This window comes from Taeniopygia guttata, chromosome 20, assembly GCF_048771995.1.
Source record: "Taeniopygia guttata chromosome 20, bTaeGut7.mat, whole genome shotgun sequence".
Lineage (NCBI taxonomy): Eukaryota > Metazoa > Chordata > Aves > Passeriformes > Estrildidae > Taeniopygia > Taeniopygia guttata.
In genome coordinates, this window is record NC_133045.1 from 13663536 (window position 1) to 13675865 (window position 12330).

A 12330-nucleotide genomic window follows, 5' to 3' on the forward strand; every position below is an offset into this window, starting at 1 on the left:
GACATTCCCAACCCAACATTCCCTATCCCACACTCCCTGTCCAACATTCCCTGTCCAACATTCCCAATCCCACATTCCCTGTCCAACATTCCCGAGCCATTTTTCCCTCCTGGGAAGGGGCAGAGGACCCGGGCTGGAGTTCAGCCAGCGAGGCGAGACAAAGCCCAGGGGAAGGAGCAAACCTGGATTGGCAGACAGCAAGATAAATTGGATGATCTAATAGTCCTTTTCCATCTCCAAGTTTTATGATTAATTTGTTATTTTAGCCATCTATATATATTTTTTATTTTACCCTAGAGGGGTTTCTTGAAATGTGTGCAATATATTCCTTTTTTTTTTTTTTTTTTTTAATCACTTAAGAAAAAACAAAAAGAAGAGGTCGGTGTTGCAGGATCGGAGGACCACAGGATTTATTCAGCATTTAAGGGATGGGTGTGTCCCCCCACCCCATAAATAACCCCACAGCCAGAGAAGGGAGAGGGAAAAATTGGGAGAAACCAACACAGGTTGATCGTGTTGCTTTTCCCCCCTTCTTTTTCTTACTTTAAATTATTATTATGAAAGGGAAAAGAGCTCGTAGAAATCCTGTGTGAGTTTTACTGAAACAGGCACATTCCTGTGGTTTTTTTCACTCCCACAGCCTCTCCAGGTCAGTCTTTTTCTCTCTCTGCAGAGAAAGAAAGGCAAAAAAAAAAAAAAAGAACGAAAGAAAAGAAAAACCCACACAAAAATCAATCCATCAAATGTCATTACAGATTTATTAAGCCTGATGTAGAAAGACTTTTAACAGTAACATCTTCAGAAAGCATAAAAAGAGCACTTCTGTTCAGTCTTGTGCTTTGAAAATCTAAATATATTTTTATCATATAAATAATTCTTTTCATGTTTTAAGTGCATCTGTTTTTTTTTCTTTTTTTTTCTTTTTTTTCTTTTTTTTTTTTCTCTCCCCCTTTTCAAATTTCCATTTTACAATTGGCCAAAAAAACCCCGAAGTCTGCGTGGAGTGCAATGAAGCCATTTGCAAAGCTAATGATGTTGTGAAGGGTGTCTGTGGTGAGCCGTATCAGCCAGATTTCAGAAAGGTGGTTCAATGAGTGCAGCATTAAAATGAGGGACAGCCTCCAGCAAAATCATAATTGAACACACCCAAGTCCTTAATGTCTGCAGTTGGGTTTCCTGATGCAAATTACGATAACATTTCAGATGTGAGCAGTCGCTTTCCAGTAGCTGCAGTGGAAAAGAGACATTTTATGCCACAAAGGGAAGAATTACCATGTTTAAAAATGTAAATAATATATGTATAGAAAGCTTTTTTATGGAAATGAGGCATTCAGGATTATGTGAACAGTTTGGGCTATTTTTTTTTCCCCTTTTAAACACAACAGATAAAGATGTGTGATCTATTATTCAGGGCTTTAATTACAGTTCTAAAACTGCAGTGATTTTATTTAAAAAAAAAAAAATCCCTGGGCATAAAAAGTAATGTTTTCGGTGGGGAAAGTTGAGGGATTTTTTTTTAATACAATGGTGAAAATACAGAACAAAAAAATCACCGTTAATAGATTTCAATGCTACAAAATCATACACAGAAATACATCTTAAATGCTCTGGAATGCAGTCATCTTCCTGTAAATCAGAAAAGGCCTTAGATAAATAGGTTTGACCTGATTTAAATTTAATGAGATACATAGTCCTGATTGTTAATAATTGGTGTGGGGGAACCCAAAACAATAAAAGCAATAATCTCCTCTAGTATAAATTATACAAATTTATTTAGCAATCAGCCGAAGGGAGGGGGGGAAGCCATTAACATTATCAATTTGTTTAGTTGAAGTTAGTTATAATAAGCAAATAATTGGAAGCCAAATTGGCAGGCAGGCTTGGAGAAAACGAATATTGGAGATGCCTGTGTGTGATGAAGCTCTGGGGCCACTAGATGGTATGGTCCTCCCAGCAGAAAGGGCTTTTTCCATGCAAGGACCATTCATAATCATCCAAACCAAGTGAAACATGGTTTTGATTAAAGCAGCCTGTTGGCTCAATAATCTCGGTAATTTTAAAAACATCCTTAATGTGGAAGAAGAACACTGCAATGTCAGAGATGGCCTTGGGGCCCATTATAAACAGCAACAAAATAAATAAGGAGAAGAAATGAGAGGTCATGAAAACAAAATTAAGCTAATGTTTCAAATTTTGACAATTATGAATTGTTCCTCCAAGAAGACATTAAAAAAAATAATTCAGGCACTATTAGATAAAATACAAAGAGAATAATTGTACATGTATGAGTTTCCCATGGGACTAAGCATGCTTTAAAAGCAAAACTTGACTTAGATTTCCCCTCTTCCCCCCGCCCCCCTTTCTAGCCAGCAATTGGGCAGGTCTCATGCAAACACAGACTTGCTTCTCCAGTTCCTCCAAAAACTCCTCTCTAATTCCTTTATGAGCCATTAAAAGATGATGACCAAGAAAACAAACAAACAAAAATTACAAGAGTATTTTCTATGGGAAAAAAAATAAAAATATCCCCCATTATGGACCTTTTTTTTTCTTTTTTTTGTAGGAAACCGAAACAAGCAAATATAACAAAATCTGTGTTCATAACATGGCAATATAGTTAATATATACAAATATGTACAGTATAAAAATGCATCAAAGGCGCAACTTTTCATCCAAACAAGCTGCAGTGCCCGAGGAGGAGCAGCTTGGCCCCTCCTCTCTGAGTTACAGGCAATATGTTCTATACAGCATGCACTGGTTCCAAAATGAGTGCAGGAGCACCGAGACATTCGCCAGGGAAAGTCACCACCAGGCCTCTCACCAGGGAGGCTGCGTTGTTCATATAAAAAATGGGTTTAATCTTGCCTTTTTTTTTTTTTTTGCCATTTGGAGTATATACATTTTTTTTTTTTTTTTAAGAGAAATGAGCTTTTGATTCTTTATTTTCCTTCTTGTTTTTGAAACAGGATCCTAACAGCACGGTCACAGGTGTAACCTGAGGATGCTGCCAACAACAAACAGAGGAAGCAGCAGCGCTGGGGCAGAGCAAACCCATCCAGATTCACCAGTGTGGCCAGCTGTGCCTGAAATGGGGCTGGGTCCCTCCTGGTTCCAGGTAACAAAACCCAAAACAAACACGCAGAGTAAAAGACCAACAAAGGATTAAGAAGACAGGACAAAAGGGCGCATTGTACCAGAGACATAGGACAGAGAAGAACCCTGAGCCAAATGAGAACTGTCGAGCTTGTCAGCTTTTGCAGCCTGTATTGCACATTGCAGCAGCTGCTGTGGGCAGAGCTGAGCTCCTGCCCTGCCCATCCTGCAGTTCCTGCTGCCAGCAGTGCCCAGCTGCCTGCTCCCGAAGGGATGCACAAACACACACAGCCCTGCGTGCCCCTGGCTGCTGGCTGTGTGCACCTGCACGTCCTCCTGGATACACACAGATTTGCCATTCTGAAATGTCACCTGGACCCGCTTCTCAGTGAAAATATTGCCCACGGTTCTGGGCAGGAGATGCGTGATGCCGTGTGGGGATGGGCAAAGCGTTCCCCGCCTTGAACGTGGCTGCACTTTTGCAAGATGTTGTTCTCATTTTCTTCACGAAATACTGATCGTTTTTCCCCTGCTATCTCATCTAAGGAATCTAATGAAAGAATTTGTTGCCTTTACTTAGATCAAAAAAGGAAAGGAAAAAAAAAAAGTTTGCTCAGCTCGATGGTGTGAACTGAAGTGGAGCTGTGCGATCCGCCAGGATTAGTGTTTAATCTGTTGTCTCAAACAGGGCTTTTTACAAAGAACTAAAGACATTTCATGAGCTGAGAGGGATGATGAACTGGAAGTTTATTACTCTGCAGTTAAGTCCAGTGGTACAGTGAGTTCACTTTTAAAATTACTCTCCAAGAAAATACTGTGCAAACATTTTGGTACAAGAAATAAGTGTCGTCTGAAACTTCATCTACTCTTCACATCTCTTCTGGCAGAATGAGAGCAAAAAATCCACCACTAGACTGCAGGATACTGGGATGCAAGTGCTTGCACTGGGATAAAAGTGGTCCAGCAGAGCAAAAGGAGCTGTACCAGTATAAAGTGCTTTATATTGATACAACTTGTGTTATTTTTACAAGCATAGTCACATTGATACCAAAGTTTTGCAATCACCTCCTTGACATAACTAAAAACCTTCTCAAGTGCAGGAGATTTAATTTGCCTGGAGCTAGGGACTGAAGTTTCCTGGGCTTGTTTTCAAAAATGCCAAAATACGTTCAGAACCTGATGTTGGGAGCACGAGGATGGCATTTGGAGCTGGGTAGACAGAGGGTAAATCTGCTGGATTTGAAAGGGGGTCTCTGGATTTGCACAGGAATAAATGCATCCAGAATCTGGCCTCTGCTTTTCAGCCATTGGACTGAAACGGGAGGGAGGGGGTCACAGGGATGTGTGGGGTGCAAAGGTGAGTCAGCTTCCAGTAGCACTGCAAACCCATTATTTTAATTATTTTATTCTTTCACTTTCCTTCAGAAGACAACTGGAGGATAAGAATTGTAAATTCTGTGTGTTTTCCTCTGCAGGAAATAATGAAGGAAAAAAGAAATCCCAGGAAGCATTTCTGGAATGACCACCCAGTGGCTTACTCAGGGCCATCAACCAACAGGCTGATCCTGAGTTCAGCTGCTGACAAATGAAGACATTATTGATTAAATACCATTGAAATCTGCCTTTAGATGCATGTCCTTTATTCATTTGTTATGTTTAGATATATTACACTTGCTGTGGTCCAAACTGACCCAAATGGTCAAAGGATCAGTGATCCTGGAGATCTTTCCCAACCCAATTGATTCTGAGACATAAAAAAGGCTCTGTTTGCACCCACAATGTCCAACTGAAACTTTTCAGCACCATTAGGGAAATGTTCTTAGTTCTAGTGAAATTCAGGAACTTCTTGCTGACCATTTCCAGCTGAGGACAAGAATAGTTGTGACCTGTGGGACAAATTGTGATGGGGAGCAGAAAACCCAGGTGAGGAAAACCCCAGTGTCACTGGCCCTGCTGTGAAACCCAACGAGAAGCTGGTCTGGGGGCTCTGGGGTGGTCAAAATCCAGGAGTTACAGCTCCATAATTCCTAACCAACTTCCTAGGAGCAGAAATGACACGTCAGGCTGTGCTGGGAGAAGATGGGCACATACCAGTAGCACTTGCTGACAGCCTATGGAAGTGGCTCTATCAGTGCTCCTGCCTGGTGACAGATGGCCCTTAAAGCCTGCTGTAATTGCAACGTATTGATCTGGAATCTGTGATCAATACTGTCTTTATAGAGAGAATTTTAAATATAAATTGCATCGTATATCTGTTGGTGAGGACAAAAGCCCTGTGTGATGGAGATCCCCCTCTGCCAGCCTCGGAGTGACGGTGGAATATGGAGAGGGGACGGGGACAGAGCCACATCTTCAATCTCTGCCAAAAATCAGGCTGCTTTCCTCATTCCCTTGTGTCCTTAACAGGTTTGATCCCAAAAGAACATCCCCAGCATGACCCTGAGTGTCTGGGATGAGCCCGGATCAGGCCATGGGGAACCAGCACAGAGCCAGTGTCCCCCCAGCAGCTCCCACCCAAAACCCCAATATTCCTTTTTCCTGGTCACCAGGGCAGCTCGTTTTCCATGCAAATCCTGCACGGGTGCTTCCCAGTGGGAATATCCCCTTCTGGTTTAGGAGCTGAACTGTGGGTTTGAAGAAATCAATAAATATGGCACTTTATCAAAACATGATTAAGGAAAGAAAAAGAAGCCAAAAATTAGGGAAAAAATCCTGCTATTTGAATGCATGAGAGTTGACTCAACAGCCTGTAAAACTGGCTTGGAAGGCTTCACCCCCTATCGTGCTAATATATAATTATTGATTTTTAAAATGACTTTTTATATCCTCCCTGATCTCTAAAAAAGCTAGGGAGGTCAGTCTTGTAAATACTTTTACAAGTAGGTAATAAAACCCATAATAACTTGCATTGACAAGTAATTACTGGGCAGGTTTGTTAGCAGATTCTCAAAGATATTCTTTAAACCCAACAATTATTATTGTACATATGACAGCCATTTTTAAAGTTAAGTGTCCTTCTCCCTCTCAGCTTAAGTAACAAAAACCTGGAAAAAACACCTGAGTCTGATCCACTGAAATTCTTATATATTAGGCCCCAAAGGGATGCTAATTACATCTCCCTGTTTTAAAACAGAACATTATTTTTTTCAGGTGATATGGCTTATTTTGACATGGATGGTGGCAGGAAGGGAGCTGTGGTTTCTGAATAAATCTTTCAAAGTAGTGTGTAAGGGTAACAACTCTTCCTGCTTTATTTCAGTGCAAGAGCATAAACAGCTTGGATATGTGGTGTATCAATATGCCACTTGTTAATAAGCAAGGGCGTGAATCATAAATATTCTGCTGTTTGATCACCAGGCTTTTAATTAATGTTTTGATGATCTCCAATAAGAATAAAAGTCAGAACGATAGATATTGAGTAGCGATGACAGAGAAAAGATGCAATGATTTTTTCGTGCTACCTGATTTATATGACAGAAAAACTATCAACTCATCCAGTTTCATACAGAGAAAAGAGAGATGTACATTTTTTTATATCGTATCGTAAAAAAAAAAACCAACCAAAATCACTTAATTCAAATGTGTACCTAAAACGTTCCCCAAGGACAGCGATGCAGGCAAAATGATCAAGCTTTAGCACCGTGTGATAAAGGTTTGTGGCCAGATTTTTAAACAGAGTAGCTGCTCCCACAAAGTGAAGACTCCTGAGCAAAACCTGACTTCCCTCAGGGGGTTTGGCCTTCCCAAAATCTCCCCAGATTTTTGCAGCTCCGGGGTCCCGGGTGGGGCTGTGAACCCTATGGTCACCCTGGGGGCACCATAAAGGTTTCCTGCCAAAATTGAGCAGCTGCTGCCCCAAACAGCCCAGCTCTGGGTGCTGTGGGCTGGCTGGGAACCCCAGTCCTCCTTTTTGTGGGAAGAAGATCCCAAGAGCTCCCCGTGCAGGAATTCCATGCAGGAATTCCTACAGCTTGGCCTTGCTGCATGGAGAATCCAATTAAAACCCAGCCAAACTCCTGGCCCTGAGAGCACCAGGGCTGGGAGCTTCACCTGTCAGATGCTGAGAGCAGCCCAAGATTTTCTCCCTGCACCCAAAAGCTCGGGGAGAGGAGCCACACGTGCAATTCCTCCCCCGGGTGATTTTCTGCGGTGCTCGTGGCATTCGGGTCGGCACCACAGGCCCCACCTTGTGCAACTTCATAACTCCAGCCTGGGCTGTGCAATTTAACAGCTTCTGAGGAGCTCGATGCTAATGCATTGATTTTGCTTTAATAGAATTTTGTTGTCGATGGCCAGTGCTCAGCACGGTGCAGGCTTCAATCTTAACCCATCTGAAGGCTCTGCTCGTTTCCAGTTGAGCTCCGTTCATTTCCAGTTGAATAGGTTAAGCAAAGACAGACCTCACTGTTCTCAATTCACTTTATGATCCTCCCATCATAAAAAATAATATCAGCACCTTGCTTTTCATGTCAGAACTACATTTGAGCTGCTATTCCCTATGCCCATGAGTAAATCCCATAAAAGCCGCCCCGTTGTACTGTCGCTATTTTTCCTTGTGGATGATTGATTGATGGATGAGTGCTGACACTTCAATGAAGCTATTTCGACTGCCATCTCAATCCGATGATGTGAGGGGTATATTTTCTGTCCATGCCTCATTACTTCAGAATGACATTCCTGGAACTTCATTTACTTTTTCCCTCCTTCCCTCAAGCGCCATATTTTTTCCCATCTAGGTTATGCATGCCATAAAAAAAGCAATTTGCGATTATATGTGGCATAAGGGCAACACTTTCCCTAGGAGGTAAATAAGAAGGGCCTTTTTTTCTCCTCCATGTTGAGTTTAGGGATCATGTCAAAATTTCCCAAGCAGTGCCAAAACAGGCCCTTCTGCACAGGCCACAGGGAATGCAGGGAATGTATTTAGTCTGATTTTGTGACTGCTGCACTTCAATTATATCCTTGAACACCACGAACAAAACAACAGGAAAAGACACTCCAAAGCCCTTTCTGATTTGAGAAAGAGCCTCTTCTCCACTTGTGCCTCGCATACTTTGAATATTTCATTTGCCACGGAATAGCGATTTACAACTTGATCCAGACTTATTTTTCCTTGGAGACTAGGGGAAGTTCATCGTTAAATGCAGAGATGGATTTGTCTACTGGAGGTTGTTTTCTCTGAGCGAGAGCAAGCAGGGCTGCGCCTGGATTTCCAAGCAGTGCACTAGGAACAGTGGGACTCGTGACATTGGCATATCCTGGAAGATTCTGGGAGTTGACTTGGGACCCGATTTTAATCTGTGTAATACAGTATTCCCGTTAATAATAATGTATAATTAAGACATCCGTTAAAAATCCATAACGTTAATTTAATGGAGAAAATCTAATACAGTTCTATTGGAATTTTTACGTTAAATTAACTTTAACGGGCTTTTAATGGATGTCTTAATTAGATCTCATTATTAACGTGAATATTCCACAAATTAAAATTGGGCCCTCGAAGTTTTAATGAAAAAAGTTACAAGCACAAATTTGAAATTGCCATTTTTGTAGCCCCCTTCTCCCAGGTCGGGGTGGGTTTGAAGGCTTGGCCAGCGGTGCTGGTCAGGCCAGACAATGCTCAGACACCAGATTCTGATCCCAGTTTTGGTGGCACAAATCCAAAGCCACTCTGTTGACTACACCAGAGTTTCAGCTTTACACTCACCTAACTGAGAAAGGAATTCTACTTTTATTCTTTTATATCTATATATAGATATTTATATAGTGATATTTATATATAGATATATCTATATTTATATAATGTTCAATAATCTAACAATAGTACTTTTGTTTAAAAATCCCTCCATCCCATATGTCTAGTCATAAACCGTAATGGAGATTTAAATATATATATATATCTGAGGAATAAAACAAACTGAAAATAATCCATTTCAAACAAATCTTTGGCAGCAACATGGTTAAGCATAACTATTTGAACAACTTGCACAGAAGATTAACATTGTTCAGAGGTTTTTTGGCTCAGAATCTGTTTTAACTTAATAATTCTTGTACTTACTGTGATGTATTGATCCCTAGTGCAATGACTGGATTGGGCAACCCAGGTGCAACAGTAATAGCTGCACAGAATAGAAACATTTCCTTTAGACAAACTATCCCAAAGGGGTTATAAATAGGAAATGGACATTACCATGAAAAGTAAAGCTTCCAATGTGACTGCATCTTGTGTAGCACGCTTGGACATTAAACTATGAAGAATTTTTTTTTCCTGTCAAGTGTTACAAATTGACGAAATAAGTACATCAATGTTCTCAGTCATTATCTTACTTCAGTGGCACTTTGTTTTAGTGACAGCAAAAAGGGACAGTGGAGACCAGACAGCCCCAGTGCAGTTTATCAATGAAAATCTAATATCGTCCATAAGCAGGGGAGTGGAAATCAATACTTCATTACCAAATTGTTAGTGAGGATGAAGAAGAATAGCAGGAGTTTTTTGGCAGCCTCCTCGGTCCGGGTTGCTGTGAGTTCAATGTCAGGGCCGCGGTGGCGAGCGGGGCGGGCGCGGAGCTGGGCGGGCGAGCTGGACTAAGGCATTGGTCCTGCAAGCACAACAACAACAACACAGCCACGGTTACACGGTCTGCCCACGGCACCGCAGGCCCTGCCAGCCACGAAATCCTGCAGATGAGCTCTGCTCTGACCTGAGCACCCACAGGCTCACAGCCAGCCAGGGCACACGAGGGTGGCTGGCAGCCCGGTGCCACAGCCATGCAGGGATCGGTGGGTGAGCTCCAGCCTGGTCACTGAGCCCCTTCCTCTGCTTCTCCCCCTGTTACAGCGTGCTCAGGCTATGCTTTCCCCATTCCCAGGGACCCCTGTGACCGGCATCAGGTAAGTGTGGGTCCCTCCTTCCTGCTCTGAAGGGGTTGGCAGAGAAAGCCCTCCCTGTCCAGAGCCTAGATAAGGCCATGACCCTTCCTGCTCTCTCTCTCTTTTCCCCCTCATCTCATGGATTAAACAAGCTCGGAGAACCACATTGGGAAATTGGAGCCTCTTTTGTATCTTTGCCCATCTCCTGATTCGCCTTCCCTCAAGGCCTTGTAGATCTGGGCTAGCCTGGTAATTTGGGGGGCTGAGAGGGGAGGTGCATCATCCCCCGCGTTCCTTAAACTTGGATTTCCTTCCTGCAGCCAGCCAAGGACATGCTCTAAAATCCTCATGGAGAGCTGGACATCTCGGTACCCACAGAGTGTCTATTACCCCATATTCCTGTGTTATTCCTATTTCTTGTGGCACCTCCCCACCATTAAAAGCCATCTTCCAGTGGACCTCTTCCCTCCTGCAGCTGCTAAAAGTGCTAAGTGACTCAAGTTGTGAAGCTACTGCTACACTGAGACAGAAGGGGCTTGTTTTATTTAATTTCAAGATGTGGGTTTAAAAGTTCAGCCCGAAGTTGGGTTCTGCTTTGCTTATAACCTGGGAGAAAGATACTGAGGAAAGCAGTAGGAAAAAACCAACTGGAAAAATAGGGTGAGAAATGAGGCAGACAATAAGTAGAGTGAAAGTCAATCTGGAGAGAGCACAGAGGAAAAAAAGAACTGCAGTGGGCAGAGAAATATGTTACTGAAAAATATATTATCTGTTCAAGGCCATGGATATTTCAGCAAACACAACTCAAATCCTGCAGTGTGTTCTCTGTATTCTGGCTAAATCAACTGGAAATTCAGTAGCAGCTTTATTTAAAGTAAAATAAACTCAGCTTTTCAAAAAATTCCACATGAAAACAAAAAAGTCCATTGACTTCATGCTAGTTAGTTTATAATTTGGTTTGGTTTACAATATCTTCACCTTTTCAGTTTTCACAGTGATGCTGAGTTTTGCATTGGAAACCCAGACCTGCTGTGGAGAAACTGTTGGAAGGGAACAGGAGGTTTTGGCAGCTGAATGTAGAGACTTTTGGCAAGTGAGGATGCATGGAAGTCAGTTTGAAATTGTGGTGAATACCTTGGATCATTATTGCCACTTAGAAGATATTAAAAGCAATCCATGTTGACACTTTAAGATGTTGCCTTTAGATTTCAGAGGTAACGCTCCAGAGCAATTCTCACTTTGCAAAGCTATTATTTTTCACTGCAAAAGGGCAGAGCTGTGCCAGTTTGTACCCTGCTCAAATCTTAAAGAAATCCAGAAGCATTGCTATTACAGGGCCTGGAGCTGGCACACAGCAAACGCTGCAGCCAAACTCTCACCTCTGCAAATGATCCAGGGGAGACTGGGCTTGGAGGAGGCACTGGGCTTTACCCTTCCAAGAGGTTTCCAGGAGGGAAAACTCCCTGTGACATCCCAGCTGAGTCCTGCCTTGGATCATACCAGGCCCTGCAGCATCTGCCTCCCTCACCGAGGTGGGACAAGGCACCATGGCTGTGGTGAGGGGCAGTGGTGACCCAGCTGAGAGCAGGAGAGGTGACTCTTCACTAGCTCAACCCTGCCTGCAGAACATCATCAGGATAATTAAGCCAAATTAGCGTCACTGAAAGTGCTAAATGTGGGAAGGAATTTTGGAATTACTGCAGAGCACTGGTTCCCTTCCAGTGGGAAATATTTATAAAAGCTTGGATTGGAAAAATGAAAAGCCAGAATCCTGCCTCTTTTTCTTTTTGTGCCATTGTGAGGAAGGCCCTGAGACTTTTGAACCAGCATAGCAATATCCCTGGTCACTTCCCCATGACAGAACAGCATTGAGATCACTGTTAGCCCTGGGCAGACACTTCAGAGGCACGTTGGTCACAGGGAAGGTCCATGAGAAACTCTTCTGGCAACAAATAAACTTTTGAGGCTCAGTGTCCACGTACTTGACTAATGGTAACATCTATGCACAAGTGAAATCAATTGGGACTTGGCATTGATTTCCATGGGATAAGTACTTCACCCCTAAGGTCCTTTGGCCAACTGAAGTCTCCATCCTTGTGGGTTTCGTTGAGTTTTTTTTTTTTTTAATTGATACCACTGCAGGCTGGGACAGGACTTTGGGAAATTAATTAGTGTGAGCCCTGATCAATAAGGGTCAGAGTTTATGTATTTCATTATCAAGTCTGTAAGAGATTCAGGGAGTTTGTGGAGAGCTTGTCACCTGCAGTCAGGGCAGAGCAGCCTGCACATTCCAACAGCACGTGACGGGCAGAGTCTGGTGCTTCCCGGGCATTTGCTGAAATGTAGCTCACCCCGTGCCATAAAGAA

General features: G+C 42.7%; 1 protein-coding gene across 2 annotated transcripts in view; it reads right to left on the minus strand.

Moving 5' to 3' along the window:
• Nucleotides 1-735: 735 nt before the first annotated feature.
• Nucleotides 736-12330, minus strand: part of TSHZ2 (teashirt zinc finger homeobox 2) — a 216723-nt gene continuing 205128 nt past the window's right edge. For both annotated transcript variants that reach the window (XR_012051585.1, XR_012051584.1), the window contains exons 3-4: nucleotides 9284-9692; nucleotides 736-1227 (exon numbers count right to left, since the gene is read on the minus strand). The gene's annotated coding sequence lies outside the window, so the exon portion shown is untranslated. The remainder of the gene's footprint in view (nucleotides 1228-9283; nucleotides 9693-12330) is intronic.